Genomic DNA, 21,305 nt, shown 5'->3' on the forward strand with positions numbered 1-21,305 from the left:
GTGTATGGGTAACTTCCTTTACATCAAAAAGGAAAGCTCTTGCACACAGGTCAAATATATGTAATGTAGGTAGATATGTGCACAAGCCAAGTGGGTGAGGAACCCGTTCAAAAGTTTCATTACCTTAAAAGAAACATCCCTATTAATGAGTCACTTACACTTTCATGCCACTCAAGTAGTTAACACCCCATCTTTTCATCGGACAGATAAGCTGTGCTGTTACATACCTAAATCTGACCTTTTTGTCAAGGGGACCATTCTGATCTCACTGTCAACCACTGTTTCACAATGGTACAATTCCAATGATTTTTATTCAAATAGGAATACAGAGCACTGTTTAAGAGCTGTCTTTAGCTTGGCACATCTAAACATAAATCAGGTCTGAAGATCAAGTAATCAAACGAGGCAATAAATGTTTTTTAAATAAGGAGAGCTTAGCTTAAAATACCAGGAATACAGAGTCTGGGCTAAGAGTTTCTATTGACAGAATGATTAAACCTTTGGAAATGTGTGATGCATTGTATTGTACTTCACTTGTATTAAACTATTCCATCGAGCAAGAATAATAATGGTAGAATTCTGTTTTTCAAAAGGCAGATGCCAAGAGGTGTTACCCCACATGACTGGCACACTTATGACATAGCACTTAGCAAAAGCAACAGCTGGCTGAACTCCTGCAGCCTTTCATCAGGTCCCAGCGATGGCTTGTGTTTCACAAGTTCTATTAATGGCATTTTAACAAAGGCACAGAAAAGATCATATATGTCCTCTTTTGATCGGGCCCACAATTTTTGGCAGGCAATTCACAGAAAAGGGATAACCTAGGTTCAGAGAGAGGCTTTCTTGACCATAAATTCAGTTTTCTTATGTTAGCAGACAACCCTCACTACGTATGCAAGTGACTGTACCGTGAGCAAATTTCTCGTTAAGGAACATTACGCATTTCAGTGACTATCCAGAAAGGCCTACATACAATGTGCATGTGTACAATGGCCTCCTATATGATTGCTTAACAAAAGCCACTTTAACCCAGCGAAAAGATTCAGTATCAGGGTGCTACAGCGCAAAGGAAAAGTGACACCATGTGTTTAAAAAAGTACCAGAAATCCAGCACACAAAACACAGCGTGGCATAGCTTGGATTCAGAAGTGCTTTTAAGTACCTGCTTAGCTTTAAGGAGGGTAAGTCCCTGCTTGGAGCTAACTGTATTTAATGCTAATCATAGAATCATCGAAAATTAGGGCTGGAAGGGACCTCAGTAGGTCATCTAGTCCAACCCCCTGCTCAAAGCAGGACCAGCCCCAACTATTTCCTCCCAGCCAAAGCTTTGTCTACCCAGGTCTTAAAGGCCCGTAGGGATGGAGATTCCACCTCTCTGAGTTGCCTGTTCCACTACTTTACTACCCTCCCTGAGAAGTTTTTCCTAGTATCTAACCAAAACTTCCCCTTGCTGCAGCTTGAGCCCATTGCTCCTTGTCCTGTCACCTGCCACCACTGAGAAGTCCAGCTCCATCCCCTTTGTCATCACCCCGCAGGTAACTGAAGGCTGCTATTAAATCCCCCCCTCCCTTAGCATCTCCACAAAAGGCATGTCCCCTAGGCCTCAAACCTCATGCCTCCTTGTTTGCTGAAGCAGGGCTCATTCTGAACAGAATTAAGATGCTCCGTATTCTAAGGTAAGGACACGGTCATTATTTTGACTTTACACGTGGCAGGATGAGTGTGACCTTATTTCTCTGATGCCACAAATTATCAATGCCATTGTCACCACAAAATTAAATTGCTCTTCCTGAGGCCGTACCTTATGACTATTCAAAAAGCTGCCACTAATAAGCAGGCTAAAGTACATTGGAAACTTTAGATCAACACTGTGATCTGCACTGATTTCTACTAAGTGCTTGGCTTAATGCTAAGCTATTGGTTCTGAACCTACATGGCCCTAACTAGTTTGGCACCTGGTTAAATGAGCAGCTGCCTTTCATGCCATGATGTCGGGTCACATCTGAGGCCAGCAGTGGCCCTTGGGCTGGATAATAAGGGGGTGCTTTTGCAAGAGATCTTTGATTACAGTGCTTGCTCCTAGAAGTGCCCATAGTGGCTATTTCAAGTATGCTGCAATGTTCATCTCCCTTCCCTGGTTTCTAAGACTCTTAAGCCTGGGGATTGGGGTGGGCATATTTATAGACATGCTGTTTGCATTGCTGTGTGATTGAGATTCACAGACTCAGCGCCTACTGCACAGCCTGGACACCAACAGCAACAATTTGAGAGACTTCTGACTGATGCTGAATTACCAAGAAGCCTGGGAGCAGTTCAGTGTTTGTGTTAAAGTTCATCTCACACAAACACCGTTGTCCACCCCCCTCCTCCGCACATATGCACATTTTTTAAAAAGCAAAATCAAAAGAAAACATGTAGAGTATTTGCTAATTATAGCGTAAAAATGCTGATTGGCCATGATGCTTGACACCTGGAGAGAAGCGAGTCTTCCACAGAATTCATGGGTCTGTCATTAAAGTAAGATGCGTAGCAAGGCAGCAGGTGGGAGATAAAAAGACAACTGCTAAATATTTCAGTTCTATAGAAGTCTCCGGCTGCTGGATGCAGCGTGCCTGTTTATAAAGTCTGAAGCAAAATTGCATTCAGTGATCACGCGCTCCAAATTGGTGTCAGACTGAAACTGCCTCAGCAATTTGTAATCGCCCTTATTCTTATGGGGGTACATCTGATAGTGCCTTCAAAAGGAAATGAAAAATCACTATTCTGAGACAGCACTTCAAAATGGAAATCAGCAAGATCAAGTCTATGCCACAATTTAAATTTCCATGAAAAGAAGAAAAAAAAAGAGGACTTTTGCAAACAGTTTAGTGAATGTTAAAAATAGCAAAGTTTAGCCACTTGCGAATTATGTCACTTCTGGATTGTTTCTGGCCTTGCCAATTTACAAAGGCTGATTTCACTGAATAGCAGCTGGAGCAACTGAGTAGGACGAGTGCCCCGATTTCCAACTGTGATGTATTGTACAGTGGGACCTGATATTTATATAGGAGTGGGTGGGTTGATCTGGACACAATTGAAATGTTGGTGGGAGACATTTAGTTTTGTTCCATCACTACACCCAGCAGTGTCCCTTGAATGCAGCTCTGACTCAAGCCTTCATTTTCCTGAACCTTTAGAAACCTAGTACCTTAAGATACCTGATATTTGGAAATGCATTCAAGCTTTGAAACATCAGCAAATAAAATCAAACTGAAAAGGTGAAAGGGAAACACTACTGGAGTCAGTACACGAGTTGGGGTTGTCATCTTCCTATTTCCCCCTTTCTGAAATTTACTCACCCATCACTGTAGACTGCATAGTAAATTAATAAGACAGCTTTATAAAGCTGGGTTAAGATGCATAATCATTAACAGACATGCAAAGATATGGCATCTATGTGCACTACCTCTTAAGGGAGAGACCATCAGCTTTCTCTTCCGTTGCAACTGTTCTTCTCCACTATTATTTATTTATTGTACCGTCTTTGACATGGCAGGGATTTCTGTGCTGCCCAGCAGGTAAGTAGGAAGTGGCTTTGGTAAAATATCATTAGCAAATCTCAGTCCATGACCACTAGCAAATCTCAGTCTATGAACACTGTCTGTTTATTCCAAAGGGTACGTTTCTCTTAGTGTTTAGTGAAACTGTAACCATCTCTCTGGTTCTAATCTGTTAGAAGTGTAATGAGATTTCTTCCCCTAGCCTCTCTGTAATAAGATCATTTTTAGCGCTGCAACAAACTGTTCACTAGAGACTTGAAATCTGCCAAACAGGCCCGGAGACATAACTCTCCGTTTGGCTTTGGTGTCTGCTTTATTTTACCTTGTCGTTACTTTCCAGTCTCTCGGTTCCAAGTTTCTCTCTAGCTAATCCTCCCACGCTAGTGCTTTCTTGAGAAGCTCATGACTTTCCTGAGAGTTTTTGGGTTTGGAGAAACCTTAGGGAGAGAAATGTCATAAGAGTGGTTAGACGACACAGTATTCAGCTTGCTTTTAGCCTTCAGATAGCTCTGTAGTTTACTAAAGAGGACTCGCAACTTCAAGAGGGGAATGGCAAACATGAGTTTATAATGCTTCAGAACAAAAATACTTGGTAACCAGACATGACAAAAACCATGAATTTTAAAGGAAAACTACCACCTGTCTCTCTCGGACCCTGCCAGCCCTGTGGCACCCCAGGGGAGGACAGGGAGCAATGGTCATAAACTGTTAGAGGATGGTTTCAGGTTGGATGCAAGGAAGAACCAAGGGTGACCAGAATCTGGACTAGACTTCCCAAGGAGGTGGTGCCATCCCCAGCCTTGGAAGTCTTCAAGAGGAGACTGGACAGACGCCTTGGTGGGACCATTTATCTCAGCAGGGTTCCTGCCCAGAGCAGGGGGGTTGGACTCAATGATCTTTCAAGGTCCCTTCCAGCCCTTCATTTCTATGATTCTACGAACATCAGCATTTCCTTCCCCTACCTCCTGAAATCGGAGTTTACAGCTGTGCATTCTCCATGCCATGCTAGTGACAACATGAATAATGCTGAAAACGTATCAACTAGTAGAGCTGTCTGCTCCACTTTAAATATTAGTGAAGCCAATGAGCAGCAGAAAAACAGCACCTGAAACTGAAACCTTCTAGGGAAGAAGCTGTGCAAATTACCACTCCCAGAGAAGGTTTAAAGTGAGCAATGAAGGCACCTGGTCACATCCTCAGTCACTTCTGGGTAGATCAACAGGTCATCCATGTGTAATTCTTGCAGCTCTGCCCAGGGCCCGATAGCCATGCTATGTGCAGAACAAGAGCGAAGAGCAAGACCTGATTCTCAGTAATGATCCCAGGTTTGGCTAGAGAACAGAATTGAAATACCCCATGGCCATGTCCAAATGAGCAAAGGTGTGCATTTGCAGAGGTACAAATTTGTGCAGGTACTTTGTGTCGCAGCTCACGCCCCTGCATGTGCCCTTTGCTGTGGGCTGTGCCTGCTCGTCCTAGCTACCAGCTGGGCATCACGTGCTGTAGGGTGGGAGAGGAAGGGGGAGATGGCTGGGGCACAGGGTGCATCAGCGCAGGGATAGTTGGCAGGCAGCCCCCACGCTGAGGCAGCCTGCACCCCGGCCATCCAGGGAGTGGTACATGGAGACAGGGCCCATAGACACTGTCTCTGCACTGCAGAGCCCTTGGAAATCCCAATAGCAAATGTTGCCCCCACACTGCAAATTAGCAGCACTGTGCTGGTTTAATGTGCAACACATGCAGTTTGTTGCACCACAAACTGCCCATGCTTGCACTTCTGGACGTGCCCGATGAGTATGACACCAGTTCTGGCCACTGTTCCCCAGAGAGCCACGCTGGTCCACAGCCTCTCAAGGCCTTTTCAGACAGAGCAAAAATACAGGGTGACTATAACAGATACTAGTTTGTTCCAACTGAAATCTGGGTTGGGAGGAACAAACCCAAATATCACATGCTCACCTTTACCAAATTCCTTGAAGTCTTTTCCTTTTTACAGGAAGAGAGATCACTTGGCTCTTGCCTCTACTCAGGAGTGTTGACTGAAAAGTTAACCAAGTAAAATCCCAGAGGAGGCAGACCTTGCAGTTTCCACACAACCGAGGAGGTCAACTTGAAGACTATGAGCGAACCTGAGGCTTTCTGTGACCTGCTAATGCATGTGAAAACTGCAAATGGCCCGTCTTCATTAGGAGGTTACCTCCACCAGGTCAGTCCACTCATGTTTGCTAGTAGGAGGTCGGAAGATGCCTCCAAGAGAGCTTGGAGATGCCAGTAAACAGGAGTTTCACCTGAGCATGTATGATCAGCATGTAACTTCTCTTTTTTTCCCCCTTAATAATAGAAATTAACTCCTGCTTACACTTCAGATGACTCAGAGATTATATTTTAATTTGAGAAGAAAGCTTGGGTGTAGCCCCATTTGACAAATAATTTAACCTCTACCTGGGGAATGGGAAATATTCCTCATGTAGACAAAGCTGGTAAGGGTGATATTTTGATTTCATAGATTTCATAGACATTAGGGCTGGAAGGGACCTCAGAAGATCAAGTCAAGCCCCCCGCCCGAAGTGCAGGAAGTCAGCTGGGGTCATAGGATCCCAGCAAGATAAGCATCCAATTTACTCTTGAAGGTGTTCAATGTAGGTGCTTGAACCACCTCCAATGGCAGGCTGTTCCAGACCCTGGGGGTTCAGACACTAAAGGAATTCTTCCTTACGTCCAGCCTGAAACGATCTTGTAGTAGCTTATGACCATTCAACCTCATCATCCCTTGGGGCGCTCTGGTGAACAAACGTTCCCCCAGATACTGGTGGTCGCCCCTGATAAACTTACAGGTGGCCATCAGATTGGTGGTAGGCAGGCCCCAAAACAGACTCAAAAGTCAGGGCCCAGTTGTACTGGGGGCTATGTAAAAATGAAGACACAGCCGCTCCAGCTCAGTTAGCTTGTGTCAAAAATGACATCTGAACATAAACTCTATTCTGCCATTGACACGTATCCTTCACGTGTCCCACTGCTTCTCCAGATAGCAGTAACAGAGACCGACTGAAAGATGGCCACACACGTTCCAAGCAGAGCGTATCTGTCTCTTCACGGCATTAAAACTAGTTGTGTTTTTACATTACAGTAACCCTGTTGATATGAAATCCTAGTCATAATTGACAGAATTTTTTCCTCTGTTGCTGCGGTCAAGCCTAATCCAACCACCAGGGATTTAACTTGCTTAGCTACATCAAGGTAAAGACCTCAGGCCTTGAACTTCAAAGGCATTTAGTGAATAACATTCACTGAAACTTAAATACCTTGGAGTGCTGCAAAACAAGATTAGACAAGGCTATAATGCCTTGTCGCCATGTGGGTTTTATATTGGCGCTAACTCAAGATAGTTATCATGATTAAAACACACACCTTGCTATGCAGGGAAGGAAGAGTTTTAAATAACCCTGGGGTAAAATCTCCTGTGCGTAGTCTATAGTAACACTGAGTAGTCTATGGTAGCACATGAGCCCACATTGCAGTATGTGACTTCTGATCATGGGAATCAGCAGTTGGCAGTATTCAGTATGTTGCACTAGATTTCAGTATTAGCAAAAACCCAGAGAGAGACTTGCATACACATTTACCTGAAACCATGAGATATCTTTGGCTTTGAAGGCATCTGGAGTAAGAAATATTAAATAACCCAAGAAAGCATTTTAAGACTTCTACTATATGTAACATATATTATATTTGGTCTGGGTAACAAGACTAGTTCTCTTCCCATCCTGGTTTCTGAATGCAATCAGCTCTGGTGTCAGGGCTTATGCCTTTATCACTGCCAGGGTGGAAGCTTGAAGTGGGAAGCCTCAAAGTGTTGGATACTGCTAGGAAGTAGTATGCTGTGCATCCAACCTTGCAGAGGTCAGCACCTGAAAATCTTCGTAAGTGACCAGATTTTAATAGTAGCCATAAAACCATTAGAGAAAAAGGAGTCAAAACAGAAATTAGTCTGCATGCATGCCTATCTTCCTTAATGGCCTACCAGACCAAGGGGACAGACTGAAGCAGGCCTACTTCCTTCAGGCACCTCTGCATCAGTCTGGCGTCCTCAAACAGCTCCCTTCCTCTTTGTGCCTTTGTCCTTGTTAGTTCTGGGGGTGTTGTCTTGTTCATCAGAACCAGCTGATTTCATCAGAGCCAAAGTCAGGTCAACATTCAATATTCAGTAATTAATACAGAACAGTTCCAGCTCCAACACGTGTGTTACCCATCTCTCTCCATTGTTGGTTACTTCCCTATGGTCACATACTTAGTACGCAGAGAGAGAGAGAGAGAGAAAGAAAGAAAGAAAGAAAGGGAGAGAATACGCACACACACACGAAAAGTGTACAAGTACTGTGCATGTAACTCAAAACTCTGGATGCAGAATGGTAGATCAGCCTCCCCTCCCCATCCTGCATTCAGTGTTTTAGGACCATCTGTTCATTTTGCAGTAAATTGACTACTTTATTATTATTTTACATGTTTCAGAGCAGAGTTCCTTAATAGCTAGTTGATCATAGCACAGGACTATATTGTCTTTTTTATTTGATTCTTGTTAATTACTGCCTATTGCCACACAGTTGCAAAATCCATTTTCGTTAAAGAATAAAGAAGCTGATGTTGTTGGCATTTTCCACAAGGTGATGGCTTTAAACAAATTTCAGTTAGAAAGCAAGGACTATGCTATAAGCAAAACATGTGCATTTCATAGTATTTTTCTATACATATAGACAGCATTAAACTTTCCAGATCAGCTTCTCCATAAATTGGTGATTCAATAGAGCTCAACACACAATGCTATGCTATTTTCATCATTTTGAAACTTCATTTTTTAAAATCACCTCTTTCATGGAAGAAGAAATACGGCAGCTTACAAAAGTAATCAAAAGTCTGTAAAAATCAATTTTAGAAATGAATAGTGTATTTTGTACATTGGAAACCCAGTTTTATAACTGAGAAGATTCCCTCATTCCCCAATAGTCTCAGTTACAATAGAAATTGTTTTAACTTAGGGGGAAGAGGCACAAAAAATAAGAGAAATTACATTTCAAAATATCTGTATAAAGAAAGATACCTTAACTCATTCTTATAGCACACACTAATATTACATAGCACCTAACACAATGGGATTTTAATTCACAAATTCTTACAAATACAACCATGACTCCACTGAAGTCAATAATAAAACTTCCATCCACTTCAAGGGCTAAATACAGACCATCAAAAAGCCCAAGGCTGAATCGATTCAATCTTTGCCAGTTAGTCTAAACTGAGTAGACTGAACCAATATGCAAGTGAACAGACATTTACTTTTGATTCTGGACATGTAGCCACATGCCTGCATAGGCTCAGGCCAGAAGCTGAGGAGCACTAGAGCACACCTCCCTGGTGGTCTGGAGTAGACAGCTTGGGCCATGGCTAGCCCACCCATCCTGCAAAGGGGGATTTGCAAGGGAGGTGAAAAGCATCCTGGGATGCTGGCAGACTGTGAGCTAACTTGAATCTGGAGGGAATATGGGACAGAAGTTCAATAAACTGATTTAACTTAAATCTGTTAAGTCTGATACTACATCAATGCAGGTTTATCTTAAACCAGATTTGGCCATTTTCAAAGCACTCTGTGTGCACTGAACCTCTGTTGTGTTACAGATTTGAACTGGTTTCCAATCACTTATACCAGTTTGTGTGTAATTTCTGTTCCTAGCCAAGCAGATGAGGATGTCATTCTCCTGATTCTAGGCATAAGGCTGCTTCTGAAGGTTGTGTTAGTCAGAAGCCTCCCTGCGAGTAGATTATACCTGTCTACAGCAGGGAGTCTTGTACCTTCTCCTACAGATAGATTTTGGTATCAACTTCCCAGAACATGTCTGCACTCTGTCCCCTGGGGAGGGAGCATGCTCTCAAGCATGCCTTCTCCTGCTCTTGGGTGCCAAACCTGGAAGATGCTTAGTTTCATAGTAGGTAGGGTCGGAAGGGACCTGAGCAGATCATCAAGTCCGACCCCCTGCCATGGGCAGAAAAGAGTACTGGGGTCAAATGACCCCGTCAAGGTGTCTATCTAGCCTCCTTTTAAAGACCCCCAGAGTAGGAGCGAGCACCACTTCCTTTGGAAGTGGTTTCCAGATCCTAGCTGCCCTGACTGTGAAGTAGCGCCTCCTGATGTCTAGCCTGAATCTTCTCTCCATCAACTTATGGCCGTTATTCCTCGTTACTCCCAGTAGTGCTCAGAGGAACAGGGACTCTCCCATTGCCTGCTGGTCTCCCTTGGCCAGTTTATAAACAGCCACCAGATCCCCTCTCAGCCTTCTCCTGTGGAGGCTGAACAGGTTCAGGTCCCATAGCCTCTCCTCATAGGGCCTGCCCTGCTGCCCCCTGATCACACAAGTGGCCCTCCTCTGGACCCTCTCCATGCTGTCCACATCCCTCCTGAAGTGCGGCGCCCAGAACTGGACGCAGGACTCCAGCTGTGGCCTGACCGGTACCACATAGAGGGGGAGGATCACCTCCTTGGACCTGCTCGAGATGCATCTGTGGATGCATGACAAGGTGCGGTTAACCTTCCTTGACAAGCTGCAGTTATCCTGTGGATGCAGTTGGTAAAGTCCTTCTGCGCATATCATCATTGGCTGCTTTCAAGCACAGCTAAGACTGAGATTTCAAAATGTAACCTAGAAGTGCATCCACACTATACTACACTGGAGTCCTTGTGTGCAAACACACCCACTTTAGGTGTTGCCAGTCCTGTGCAACAGTAGCAGAGCTCAGTGCATCCAGCTCCCCAGGGACTAGCTGCCTAATTATGGTAGCTGTCAAGGGCTGCAGGATCCATCATTTTGGCATTATGTGTTTGTGCTTGGACCAGATCTTCATTTTTTACAAATCAAGTAACCAAGAACACTTAAGTGCTAGGGTTTGTCCTTTCTCCCTTTCTTGAGAGACTACTTGGCATTTGTACTCAAGGAACTATTGGCTAAGCTCTCTTAGAGAAGAGATCCCTGACTAAAGTGGTCGTTGGATCAAATACAGGGAAAGCTTTTTTAGGGAGTGAAAACGGACAGCGGGTATGGCTACGAATAAAAGGGAGCCCAAAAGAACACCATTTAAATATAAAGGTACAAACCAGAAATCATGAAGGCAACAAAACAATCACGAACGCCACAAAACAGCAATCAATAAGATCAAACAGGTGGCCGAGCGAAGGGAGACCATCCGCAGATGCAAGTCTACAGTATGGCAGAAATGGGACTATGGAAATATTAGGATAGGACTGCATAACAGTTGCTTCACATGGGGGCTGCAGTTAGCTGTGCTGGGTTATTTTCCTTTGAAAAGACTGAAAGAATTTCCTTTGAATTCAGGCGTTTTCTGAGTCTTGAGCCAGCAGGAGATTTCACAAGACTTACGCCACATTCTCTAGAGCAGCTTCTGACTACGCTGGCTTGCTTCCAGCTGTGCTCCAAATGATTTATTTTTCAGGAGCCACCTTCTAAGTTTTGCACAGTTGGAGTGGGGAATTCACGATGTATAACCAAAAGGAAAGACATTTTGCTGTCCGCGTTGTACACTGTGGAACACAGGAAGTAAATGTATTGCTCCGAGGCCCTATTTGCATATTCATGCAATCGCTACAACGCTTTGCTTTCTGCTACGCATTATATCGCTGCCCCATCCAGAACTGTTCCTGTCGGCCTACTGTAGAAAGAGCCACACACCAACGAACAATAAGCTTGCCACACTAGTTCATTAGAACTGTAATCACACAGAACATTTAAGGACACCCAAACTGAAATTGAGTGGATTAGAGTTTCCAGTATTTTGGATTGTACCGGAATCATTTTTAACAGACAAAAGCGGGTGTCTTGCTTTGCATCACAAGTCAGAAGATTAACATTGTTCTAAGATTTAAATGGGATATCGCAGCCAGTGGCACAGCTGAGTGCAGTCCAATGATTTTTCATGCCAGCAGTCTCTGAAAAGGATGCCAAGGAATTTCTCTAAGCCTTCTGCAATGAAACATACTTTGCTTTCTGCCACTGAACACACCAGGTTTCCTAAGATAACTGATCCCAGCTATATAAATCATGGAAAGCAGAATAAATCAGAATCCATCATATTCTGAAATCAGATCCAATATGCTTTTTGCCACCCTGCATGCCCAGTGGTTGCCTTCAGAAGCCAAGTCTTGAGGTGCGACCACGCATCCCACACCAATTTTGAGTAAAGCAGGAAGTTCAGCAATTTAAGTAGGCTATTAACTAGATTAGGCGTCATGAGTTCATCGACTTCATGAATTATTTAGATGCTGTTGCAGCTTAAGCCTGGTGCATAAAAAAACTCTGTAAATATTTTGTCAATTGAGCCCTAAATCGTACAGGCTGAGATATTGAAGTTGGCAGGTTAAATGGAAGATGCGGTATTTGTCACAAACTGTGCTCTTTGTGAAAGCAGTTCTAACGCACCCAAGTGAATGCAGACTCAACATGCTAGAGTAGACTGAGGCATATCCCAGCCTGCTGAATGGATCTACATATGAATGTCACCATCCATCAGGTCAGAAGTCATGACGGCTATGAAAGCAACTTTACAATCCTTGCTTAGCTTTTCAAGATTGCTTTTCCCTAGATGAGTGGGATCTCTGAATACAGCAGTAAGAAAAAGCAACATCTTATATTAGGACATCCCTGAGGTATGCTCTTAGACATAAACCAAGAAAACAGATTAATGACTCATTAGACGCATCTACATGAGACTTTAGAAAGCGCAGTAGACTAATTCTACTGTGCATTACCACATTAATATGGCTTTTGCTGTGACGCACTAATGCACAGTAGAATTAGTCTACGGGGCACTAGTGGCACCTAAAAGACATGCGCCAGTGCTACTGTGCAGTAGTGCCAATTATGGCGCATTAAGTTAGTACTTATTACAGGTACTAATCTTAATGTGCCATAATTACGGCACATTACTGCATGTGTAGACACGCCCACTAAGGCATGCCTTGAGTGCCCTAACTTGTTGGCAGTATGGATCAGGTACTATCATTGCCTTAAAAAGCTTCAATATCAACACTCTCTGCGGGCACAAAACTACAACGTACACTGCACCCTGGGTGCAAGCAGGAATACATGTACAAATGCCCCCTATATAAAATGCATGAAGAGTTTGGTGGGTGCTTCCAGAGGAAGGGACAAGTGGAAATGGGTTAACAGCAGGCATGTGAGCAGAAAGAGGCAGGCACAACCTTTTGTACAATGACTTAGATAAAGCCTCAATCATGCAAAGACTAAACCTGCAAGCTGATCAACAGGATTTCTTAAAACAGCACAAACTTTTGCAGAGCAGTGGCCCAACGACACTGCGAGCAAGATAAAGTTTCGACAAGGACCAGACAGGAAGTACAAGCAAAGAAAATTGCTTCAACGACTTTCGTTAGAAGATGGGGGAAGATGAGAACAAACAGCAATACCAAAGCATTTGCTTTGAGGAATATGGAGGAGGGGGGAGATCATTTAGAAACGATTAGAATGAGCCTGTCGGCACATCTACACTTTTTTTTCTTGGAGCAGGGCCACAGAACTAATTACTTGTTAATGGCATGATTAGCATATGCTAACATGAAAGAGGTGGCATGGCCACACTGCTCTGTATGAGGGCGGCACAGAGTTTGTAAAACAGGCACAGCCTGGACCACTGCATAATAAAGATCAACAGCATAGTACAGTGTTGCTCAACTGCAGGGTACCAGCCAATAGTAGCAGTTAGGTGTGCAAACACTTAACACATGATTCACAAGATAAGCCAAGAGATTTCAAAGGGAATCCATGGCATGTAAAAAATTCTGGCCTGTTGTGGTCTTTCTTTGTTCTTTATCATAGAAACCTTGCTCTGTTTGGGTTTTTTTGACTACAGAAAAAATAAAGTGAAAGCCAAGAGTTGACACACTTTCCGAGCGGAGCCTTGAGCAAAAGGCACCATAGACGGTGCATTTACATTTACAAGAAGGCTGCCGCAACTATACTATGCTGGACTAAATGGCAATGATTCATTCCAGATTAACCCCATGTTCGAAGCAAAGCAAATAGCTCAGATCTCAATGTGCAGGTAGATAAAGGTACAGGTTCCTTGTATGTTCCTCTCACCAGTTTTCAGTAGGGAGCCCAGAGGGCCAACACAGCTGCTTATTTTACTTGTTTGCATCTTCACTGCTTAAAAAGTGTTTCTTGTCTGAAGTAGCTAACACATGAGCTATGCCGAAGGGAATTCACAGTAATAATGCAAAGCTCTTACCTTGTGGTATGCATTTTATTTAGATCTATTCATTCCACGAGGTGAATTAAAGAGCATTTTTGTTGTATCTAACCACTTTTTTGCTCCTCCAAAGCAGTGAAGACTAAAAATAGCCTTTTAGCACTTTAATCCTCCAGCTTATGTTGGCAAACTGTCACGCACACTCACGGGAAGGGTATAGCTAATAGGGCTGCACAAGGCTTTGGTCCCTGATTTGATCCGGAGGAGCTTCGGCCCGATTTGTTGGCTGAATCTCCAAATCCAATCAGAGGACCCTTAACCTCTCCAAATCGCATCAGAACCCTTTGAATCAATTTGGAACGATTCAGCAATTTGGACATAGAGACAGCTTGAAACGTTTTTTCTATATACCCTAGGTACCAGCCAGCTGGTGAATGCTGTGATGCTGGGGTGCATGGAGCATCCCACAGGAGCGAGGGGGGGTTCCCAGTCACTTGGCAGCAAACCCAGAAGTGGACCAGAAGTACTTTTGGTCCACTTCTGGCAGGGGCGGCACGTAGGGGGTGCATGGGGGTGACAGTGCCAGTGCACCCCGTCAGGAGCCGTGCTCCCCGTGTAGGCAGGCTCTAGAGATAGGCATGATCCAGGCTGAGATCCAGAGTACCTCCAGGAAATCGCAATTCAATCGCTCCTGGGATGAAGCAGAAACACTAGGCATAGGACTTCCAAAGCAGGCCTTTACAACTCAAACAGTTTTCGGATATGAGTGCCTAGAAATCTTTTAGGAAGAGCTGCCAGTCTAAATTTCCCTGTGGAGTACCACAGAAGCATTAGTCAAAAGAAATAAAGTGATTTTATAAAGATTACTTTGTTTTTTGCTCACTGGATCCAATTTTAAATCCCTCACACAACTGCTGATTCTCTTTCCGGTTTGTTCTCAGGAGCACTCATAGCATCACACCCAGTATTTCTTTTTATTAGTTGCTACTTTGGAAAAAGCACTTTTGAGTATCTGAAGCCTCTGTAATAACTTCAGACGTGTTCTTTTCTATTGGTATTTCAGGAATGACTGTAACTGCTCACCACAGGCAAGATTTTCAAACTCCTATGAGAAAGTAAAATTTCAACAGATTGTAGCATCTAAAAAAAAAATGGTCGTGTTTATAAAAAAATAATTAAAATGCCTTTTAATGAAGGTGGATATTTGTGCCTTCACTGCTGAACAAAAGCTATTGAAATCAATGAGCATAAATTCTGTTAGCACTACATAACACACTGAACGTTTTCCTGCTAGAAGTTTCTCTAGTTAACCTAACAACAGATGTTAAATATATATATATATTATATTTTTTTTTTTATATATACACATTAAACTCAAACTACAAAATACTACAACAGGCCATTTTAGCTTGAGCTCATATATTTCCTTTCTTCAGATCATAACTGAAGTTATATGCATTTAGAAAAAAAGATATGATAAGCTTCAGATACATAATAGCATCCATTTGAAGCTCAACTTATTTTGTATGCTGAGTGGAAATCTGCTTAGCCTTCTGCACAGTCTATACACCACTCCATGTGCAATGTATGCTTTTCTGTTTAAAGCACTTTATTTTCCGAGTGAATCATGTTAATGTTTAGTTGGGATATTTATAAATAATTAGGTATGAATTGTACCTTTTTTTTTTTTAAACAAAGCTTCATAATTTCTGCACAGGGAAGAACAGACTAACAAGTTGTTTACATTTTGGTCTACAAAATGTAATTTAAGTCACATTAGTTGTAGAATTATCTTAATATAGCAAGCCAATATTGAATTTCCAGACAAAACATTTTAAAGCTGTGTTCAGTTTGAGAAAACAGAGCAAATAAAGGGTAAAGAAACTTTACAAGATGGTGGCAATTAGTAGGAAAAGCATTCTAAAAATCCCCCAGGCTTTAACACTTGGGTTAAAAGTAACCCAAATATCTCAACTGATGGTGATGAGTTATTGTATGAGAAAGTTGCTGCAGATGGAAATTGAATTCTGACCTTCCAAAAAGACCTTAAAAAAGATCTAGAAAGCAGTTGCTAATTTGACTGCTAATTCCAGCAAGAAATAGACTAGAGATTTTATTTTGACATGGCAGCTTGGGTTTTCATTCAACATCCTTTGATACACTCCAGCCCAAAAGGACCATTATGATGTTGCTAATTTGAGAAGCTATTCAGTTGCAAATAAGCTCTCCCTGTCTCCAAAATGATTCCATGTAGTAGGATCTTATTAAATCACATTTGAGCTTTTTATGACTAGAAACAGACAACGGCAGATGAAGCGGATCAGCTGCGGGACAACAGGCAATGCATTTTCCTGGGGCTGGAGGGGCCGGTCCCGAGTACCCTGGGAATTCCCATGTAGAATCGGGCACCTCAAACCCTTGGAGCACCGGCCTGGTCTCCCTGAGCCAGGGAAACATGTCCCTGTGATCTCCCAGGCACATCTGGGTAGGTGAGGGAGGCCAGGTAGGGTCTCCCAGAGTTTGAGGGGCCTGAAACTATGCAAGAATTCCTGGGATTCATAGGATCAGGCCCCTCAAGCCTTTTGAGTCTCTACCCAGGGTGGATGGAGAGCACAGACAGCTTCAGGCTGTCTGCACTCTCACACTGTAAAGCAAATAGTCATCTGCTGCTACAAAAAGGCACAATTTATTACTACCTTGTCACAGCCACATATTTGGGCATTTGCAGTGAGACGAGAGATATGGGCGTCTATTTGTTCTCATTTTGTGCCACTGTAAAAAGGCTTTCCTACCCTAATGTGTAAACCTCTTGTTACTGGCAGTACAGCAGACCTGTGTTTTTGGAAAAGCAATACATTTTCTAGGATACAAAGTCTGCGATAATCAAGTACAAGAAGCTTGGCTGCCAGCCAGAGTCCTTTTCAGTACTTCCTGCTTAAATTGAGCAGTGCCATCACCTGCATTTCAGCTTTGTACCAACTCAAATAACTGATCTTCCCTGTCATGCTTACACAGGGGCTGCCATAATTATGAAAGAAACTTTGTACCTATGCTGACAGCCTGCACAATCTATTATTTCCTGTAAAATATCAGACATTTCTCACATGGGAATAGAATCGCATAGGATGTTGTTGTGGCAAAAGCATAGATTTAATAGATTTTAGGCTTGGAAGGGACCTATTAGATCATTGAGTCCGACCCCCTGCCCTGGGCAGGAAAGAGTGCTGGGGTCAGATGACTGCAGCCAGATGTTGGTTCAATCTCCTTTTAAACACCTCCAAGGAAGGGGACAGCACACCTCCCTTGGAAGCGTATTCCATATTTTGGCAACCCCCACTAAAGATTTTTCCTGATGTCCAATCTGAATTTGCTCTCCTTCAGTTTGTGGCCATTCCTCCTAGTTACCCGAATGGGCACCCTGGTAAAGATCGTATCCCCCATTTCTTGCTGTCTCCCCTGCCACGAGTTTGTAGACAGCCACAAGATCACCTCTCAGCCTCCTCTTGAGGCGGCTGAAGAGATTCAGGTCCCTCAGTTGGTCCTTGTAGGGTTTTTCCTGTAGGCCTTTAACCAGACAGGCGGCCCTCCTCTTAAGCCTTTCCAGGTTATCTACATCCCCCCTGAAGTGCGGTACCAAAAACTGGATGCGATACTCCAGCTGCGGCCTGACCAATGCCACATAGAAGGGAAGTATCGCCTCCCTGGACCTGTTTGTGATGCACTTACTTATGCAAGAAAGGGTGCGCTTAGCTTTACTTATTACCTCATCACATTGGTGACTCATGTTCATTTTGGAGTCGACTACAACTCCGAGATCCCTTTCTGCAGTTGTGCTACTTAGAGTGGTACCGCCCCGGCTATAGGAGTGTTGACCATTCTTCCTCCCCAGGTGCAACATGACACTTATGCTTGTTGAACTGCATCCTATTCTGTTCCTTCCGCTTCCCCAGTCGGTCCAAATCAGCCTGGATTCGCTCCCTGCCCTCTAATTTGTGTACCTCTCCCCATAGTCTGGTGTTGTCTGCAAACTTGGACAGGGTGCTTTTTACTCCTTCATCCAACTCACTCATGAAGATACTGAATGGTACCGGTCCCAGGACAGCGCCTTGGAGGACTCCTGCATTTCCTCCCCCGCCCCGAGGAAACCGACCCATCCACCACCACTCTTTTGGTGCGTCCCATAAGCCAATTTTCTACTCACTGGACTGTGTAATAATCTACACTGCAACTGTTTACATTGCAACATTTAGATTCAAGTGTAACTTTAAAAGATGCACGTTTCAGATGTATTCAAATTCTGGATTTCCAGGTACCATCATTGATTTCTAGGTAAACCAAGTCATGGTTGGGATGAAAAAAAAAAATAAAAAAAAAAAATCACTATTACAAGAAAAAAAGACTAAGTATTCTGAAAGCTGGTTTCCTTTGTTCAATAAGGATGTTAGTCCCTTCCCTCATAGTATTAACAAAAAAAGATTCCCCAGTAACCATACAAGATCTTTTCTGTCAAACCAGCTCAATCACCAATAAAACCTGAAATACCTTAAGTCACCAGGGGTGGGAGGGAGGAGGGGGCCCCTTGGGAGGGTACGTCCTAAAAAAAGCTTCAAGTTTTCCCTTAATTTGACTCTTCCTTCTTTTACCATAAATCATTAACTTGTATTAATACTTGTTCTAGTTGCCAGGAAGTGTCAAAGGCAAGCAGGAGAAATAGGAGCTTTTTCCCCCCGTGCAACATATGTTAAGACCAGGTTAAACCACAATACAAAGGCAGCTAACTCTGATCATAAAAAGAACAAACTGAATTTACATTTTATTGAAATATTTAAAGCAAGTTTCAAAAAGAATATTCTAACAGCCTTTCTTTGCCTGAAGAAGCTGTCAGTCACTAGTTTCAAGTTCTACATGTTTAGACAAGATGCTTACTTCTTTAAAAAGCAGTATGCTAGCCACAAATGTAAAAAAGAAATTAAACTCTAGATAGCAATAAGTGTACAGATATGTTATGAGATTTTATGCATTGCAAACAACTGCTGTCAGTTTGAGGGTATCTATTTTTCAGATTAATACTGGGCGACTTACAAAAAAGATACATGTACATAGTGTTATTGTAATTTATCTTAATATCTGTTTCAACTTGTCTCAGAACCCAGCTGACAAAAGTATGTAATACATTAGGTTACCAAAATAAAATAAAATCTCTCTTCTTAAAAACCCCAATGACCACCACAATGTTTCCAGGCAAACCCCTTTCACACATCCGTAAAGAATGATAGCATAAAGCATCAGTAGCGACAGTTACAAGCATAGAGTTCAAGTCATTGTACTTTTGTAGAACACAAAACTACACTTTGGAAAAGGCCCGTACAGACATTTAAATACATTTAATTGAGGCACATACTGAATTACAGATACAGCAAACTAGGGGGAAAAAAATCATACCGAAAGGAGATTTTTCATGTTTATTGAAATATGAGCAGCAGTATGCAAAATACCCTTAAAAAACATAACATAGCAAAACCTTATCATTTTAGAGTTAAACAAAATAAAAAGATGCTTAGAGTTAAATGAAAAAAAAAACCAACTCATTGCTAGAACCGTTTTCTACAATGTAAACAGAAGCAACAAGGTTAGGCTTGCAATACACAGAGAAGCAGGTCTATGGAGCAGCACAATAAAGTACAATTATGTCATCTGATGGCTTGGTTTATCGATTTGACTTCAGAATAGGTTTCCTTCCTGAAAAGAGAGACTTCAAGATATAAGACAAGTTAGTTTGACCCTTCCTGCAAGCCAAAATGTTCTTAATGTTTTATTTATTAAGGACTGCTACTAGCAACAGTTTGGGGAACTAAAATATTAGCTTTTATTTTTCAAGATACTTCAGGAGAGAAGGAAAAATCTTGATACATTATAAAAGCTCTTCTTCCCCCGTCTTAAGAGTATAAGAATATGTGCTTGACAAGTAAACAATTTTTTATGGTAACACTGAAAAAATTCCATAGCTTCCAGCAAAAAAAAACTCTCAAGAATTCATCATTATTAAAAGAGGAGAGGCCCATACCAACATCATCATACAGGCTGCTTCATGGTTATTTTGACTAACTGGGCATTTTGCAAGACTAGTAAGTCATACGGAAAAGTTACTGTTTGGTCCTAGAGATACCATAACCCAATATCATCCCTTCATGTACAACTACTTCCACAATACAGTTAAGTGTATTTAGTGCTTATGAACAATGCAAATTGACAGCCTGCAAACCTTGAGTCCTCTAGCCAGAGTGAAGTGCAAGCTTTCATGCTATGGTCACACCTAATGGCTCCTTAAACTATCCAAAAAGGAAGGTCAGCATACACCTGTTCTTGGCTCTTTGCTATCAATTACTGCTAGTGGTTGCTATGATCTAGTAATGTGCCCAGAGAATAAGGTTACTTCAGGCGTGTGTAGACGAAATGGAGGCCTTAAATTGAAGCGGTGGGTTTTTAAAAACACCGCTTCAATTTAGGGCCCTTTAAACCTTTGTGTCATGCACACACCTGCACATGCTTACCTGCCTCTCCGGTGGCAGGGAGGGGAGGGCGAGCTGCTGGTGGGCGGAGCAGTCCCTGGGCAGCTGAGGAAGACTGGTTGTTCCCTCCATGGCACTGGTGGCCCCCACCTCAGGCGGCACCTGCCTGCAGGCACCCGGCTCAGGCAGTCCCGGGGGGCACTGCAGCCATGGAGGGAAGCACCGGGTCCCCGCACACCTGAGGCAGGCAGGCTCCAGGGGGGAAAAAAAGAGAGATCAGGCTTGCTGCTTTTCTTGTGTGGAGCCTGTCTTCCCAGGCCACTGTTAGGCTGTCTGCAGAGCCCCTGAGCTGCATGGAGAAGCCAAGTGCTTCGCTCCATGGCTGTAGGGGCAGAAAAACCAAAACCTCCTCAGAGTTTTAGTTTGCTGTGCCCCAAGTCATTTAAGGCGCATTATACTACCAAATCTGCTACAGTGGCTGGAATTAATGTGCAATGTGCTGCTGAGACATGCAAACACCATTAAAGTGGTGCAAAAGCATTTAGCCCACTTTAAAGTGTTGTGCACATACGCCTCTCATTTCGTCTACACATGGCCTCCATTTCCAAAATGTTTTCATTCAGTGTGACCTGGGCTATACTTAAAGAGGCATCATCATCCATCATAGACAAATTGGTCAGGCCAATAACTCCATCTATCATTAGAAGCAAGTCTTAATTAAGAAGCAATTACATTCACAAGTACACTGTAAAAACTGAGGTGGCTGCTCCTATCATGGAATTTAAACATCTTTAGTGCCAAAGCAGTTCTCCACCTGCCCCTCTATGCATAGAGTCCTGAACTGCTACACCAACGGCACAGCTCAAGCCAAATGGGATTTAGGAAAAGCTACGATAAGCAGAACATACATTACAAAACTACGTATTTGAAAGGCCTCAGAGTCCTAGTCTTTCTGTTAATAAACACTTTAAAAAAAAAAAAAAAAAAA

The 21,305-nt window shown here is 42.9% G+C and overlaps 1 long non-coding RNA gene across 1 annotated transcript; it reads right to left on the reverse strand.

The window, feature by feature from the left end:
* Nucleotides 1-15,900: 15,900 nt before the first annotated feature.
* Nucleotides 15,901-20,321, reverse strand: LOC109289936. Its single transcript, XR_002095470.1, has 3 exons — nt 19,056-20,321; nt 16,904-16,907; nt 15,901-15,912 (listed from the first exon to the last, which is right to left on the reverse strand). It is a non-coding gene; the product is annotated as an uncharacterized LOC109289936 (long non-coding RNA).
* Nucleotides 20,322-21,305: the final 984 nt, after the last annotated feature.

The sequence above is a fragment of the Gavialis gangeticus genome, unplaced genomic scaffold (genome assembly GCF_001723915.1).
Source record: "Gavialis gangeticus isolate Ggan-Ray unplaced genomic scaffold, GavGan_comp1, whole genome shotgun sequence".
NCBI lineage: Eukaryota > Metazoa > Chordata > Crocodylia > Gavialidae > Gavialis > Gavialis gangeticus.